Genomic DNA, 3,945 nt, shown 5'->3' on the forward strand with positions numbered 1-3,945 from the left:
ATATTATTTATCTAAAATAAGTTTAAAATAATAAAAAGGTATTATCACAGTTTCTGTAGGTTGAGACTCTAGACATGACTTAGCTAGATGTTTATGGCTCAAGCCCTCTCATGAGGTTGTGGTCAAGCTGTTGGCCAGGGCTGCAGTCTCATCTGAAGGCTCAACTGAGGTGGGGGTGTCTGCTTCCAAACTTGTCTGCAGAACATGGTTGCTCACCATGTGGGCCTCTCTGTAGGGCTGCCTCATGGCCTGGAAGCTGGCTTCCCCCAGGGTGAGCAATCCAAAAGAATGTGAGAGCATTCAAGACAAAGCTTCAGTCATTTCAGTAACTAATTTCAGCAGTGACATCCCATCACTTCGGCCATATTCTTCTTCTTGCAGACAAGTAAGTAAGCAAGTCAGTAAATCCAGTTCAGACTCAAGGGGAAGGATTCCCACAAGACTGTGAGTACCAGCAGGTGGGAAACTTGGGGGCTGTCTCAGAGGCTGCCTACCACAGAGGGCGTATCAGTTAGGAATCAGATTCAACTGCCAGTAATAGACTTGACCTAAGTGTCTTAAACAATAAGGTTTGTTTTTCTAATAAGAAAATTGGAGGCAGATAGTTGCTGGCCTTGGCTCAAAGACTGAGGGCACTATAGTTCTTGCAGCCTTTCACTGATAGCCCCAAGATAGCTGCTGGAATTCCTGCTATCATGTCTGCATTCCAAGCAGCAGGAGAACAAATGAAGAGTAGGAGGAGAAGGTAAGGTGGGCACTAGCCCACTGACTGTCCCCTCCATTCCAGAAAGTACCACTCAACAAGCTCCACTCACAGTTCCATGGCTATCTCCAGCTGCTCTGGAGATGGGAAATGTAATCGTGTACCATTGTCCCCAGGTGCCCACTGCCTCCAGCATCTCTCCACCTTTCACAGCTAAAAAGACCCAACTGCCCTTCTTCTATACCACCATGCCTGCCCCTCAAGCCAACTTTGTACCCTTTAAGCCAGTAATGCCTTTGTTAATGGTTGCCCTTGTCTTTTATGAGTTTGTGTGACTGGGTCTGGGATATTCAATAATGCCCCCCCATACCTGCCTGCTCTCAAGCCAACAAGGAAGCCAATATTAGAGTCTTATAGCTGTGAACGGGAACACAGAAATCACAGTACAACCTCCTAGGTACAGGTCAGGAAGCCTAGTTCAAATATTTGAAAACAACTTGGACAAGTTCACAGGGTGAAATGTACTTGATAACCAGGTCATTCACATGCCCACTCAACCACTACCTTCTGAGTGTCTGGAGTGTGCATGGCACTGCCTGGGGCCACTGCAGTGATCAGAGAGACTGGCATCAAGGCAGCTCTGAGAGACCCAGTCCCACCCTGCTTTGCTGCCAGGGGCTAGAGATAGTCACTTTCCGTTAAAGTCAGAGTCCTGGAGTCCCCTCTGCTTCACTTCTATCTTCCCTATGACAATGAGTAGTTAGGAGTCCAGGTCCTGGAGAAAGACTGTGTGGATGTTGGCCCCTGCCTTGCCACTTTTGTCCCCTTGGGTGAGCTGCTGAACATTTCTGGGACTCAGTTTCCTCATTTATGAAGTGCCTGTTGGAGGATTACATGAGAAGATGCATGCTGTTTAGCATAGTGCCAGGTGCATAGTAATAGCCTAACACATATTAACCACATGTGTAATGGTGATGATGATGATAACGGTGATGATGATGGTGATTCAGTCTCTATTTCAGAATTTGAATACAGTTTCCTAACTTTTGAGGATATGCTTATCTGCATGTGTCACTGCAGATTGTCTATGTCTCCTATTGTAGGGAGAACATCCTCACACTGCAGACAGACCCCTTGGCCGCCCTGTTTCCCAGGATAGGGGAGATCCCAGAATAACTCTCAACTGGTCCAGACACACATACAATTCTAGAGGCAAGCAACACCCAACTTACATATATGGTCCAAAATATTCTTCTAAAGTCAAAACTGTCACTGCACTTTTTCAGAAATAAAATGATATAAACTGTGTGCAAGAATGCCCACTGAAGATGTATTTAACCTTTAACATGCTGGCCTTTAGCATTACCAGGACTAACCTGAGCTCTGGGTCCTGGGAACTAGGAGGAAATGAGAGTAAGAAACAGGGAAGGAGAAGAGATTGGAAGCCAAATTTTGTTATTATTATATTGAAGCCAAATTTTGAAATAGGGAAGTTTATCTGTGATCACATGCACTTCTATCCCTCAGTATAGTGTCCCTCTGTCCATGTCCCCCTGCCCTTCTTTTGCGGAAGCCAGGACCACCTTCCCCTGGGGAGCAGGGCAGTGAAGAAACAGCAAGCTGAGCCACACCCAGAAAGAGTGACCACTAAGCCTGGAGACATTTGCTGCTTCACAAGAAAGTGCTTGTGAACTCAAATTGAGTCCTGATTGCCAACATTCAAGGGAGCTTGCAGAAAGGGTCTTTATTCAGTAAACTACACCGAATACTACAATACGTGCCAGGAGTGTCCTAGATGCTGGGGACACAGAAGTGAACATATAGGCACAGCTCTGCCCTCATGTCACTACGTTTCTGCAGAAAAGATGTTTTGCTTCAGAGAAGTCAAATCGCCCCAATCTACTCTGGGGCAGTGCCCAGGGCCACTTCACTGGCTGTGCCAGTCTCTCTCCTCGTCCCCGTCTGCGGACTGTCTGCAGCCTCGAGTGTGCTCACCAGGTGTCCAAAGCAAGGGTGCAGGTTTCTGGGCAGACTTCGGCGTGTCTGTGAGTTAGGACAGCTCTTTTCTCTTCTGGGAATTAAAATGAACGTCTTGCTATCTCACCGCACAACCACCGGCATGTTACTTTTTCTTTTTGTGTCTGGATTTTTTTTTGGTCCCCCTTGAACTTTTGTGGCACAGGCCTGCACCCTTGGTTCAAAGCCAGAGTGTGTTTCTGTGAGAAAGAACTAAATGAGTAGGGCCCTGAGCAGGCCACAAGCTGGCCTCTGGTCACGGGCAGGCAGTGGAACCCACTGGGCACATCCTTCCCCTCTGTGACTGTCGTAGTTCTCGTTCCTGTTCGGTAGACGAGGAAGAGCAGCCTGCTGCTTCGGAGGGACGGTCCTTGAGGACCTTATACTTGTCTTTGTGTGACTAAGACACCCATTGAGAACCATCTAAGCTTCATAATGAAAATAGGCCTGGGCTCTGGGAACTAGGGGCTTTTAATAATGTGGGGAAATGCTTATGTTATAATGTTAAGGGAAATAAAGTAGGGTACAAAGTTATGTATACAGTGTGAATACAGCTATGTAAACAGAGAGAAGAGAAGCCGGCAGCAGGAAATATTGCAAAATACTAACCGTGCTTGGCTTTGGGAGGTGGGATTAATATGCTCTGCTCTTCGGTATTGTCTAGGTTAGCCCCAGGCAGCATTTATAACTTTTCTAATCATGCGAAAATAAACTTTATATTAAAATATACATGCTTTGCAGATTTTAATACTTTCCTCCTAGGTTTAAGAACATCTGATAAAAGAAATTCCTGTTACTCTAACCAGCAGCTGCTGTCTTGCTTAATAGGTATTTTCTCACTTTTCATAAGATTCACCTTGGTGGAAGCTAGTGTCCACTGAGCAGTGGATGAAATTGCCTATGAAGTGAGAGCAAAACAAAAACAATATGAAAACAAAACTAAAAACTCTGCAAAGTACATCAGAAATGAATTTCTTCTTTGGGACATGCTAAGAAATATCCGGGGTAAATTAAGGTACTTTGTGATTGTTTTTCAAGCACATATTGTACAGAAGGATGCACTGGTCAATGCTGTCTTCCTTTACTACTTTGTAGGTCTGTCTAGAAGCTCCAGTGGCCAGGGAGGTGGTCTGCAGGCTCAGGGATAATTGTCTTGCCTGAACTTGGCAAATTCCTCCTTGCAGTTTTCTAATATGAAAACGTGAGGGTGTTCTGTGGGAAACTGC

Source organism: Lemur catta, chromosome 4 (assembly GCF_020740605.2).
Source record: "Lemur catta isolate mLemCat1 chromosome 4, mLemCat1.pri, whole genome shotgun sequence".
NCBI classification, from domain to species: Eukaryota; Metazoa; Chordata; class Mammalia; order Primates; family Lemuridae; genus Lemur; species Lemur catta.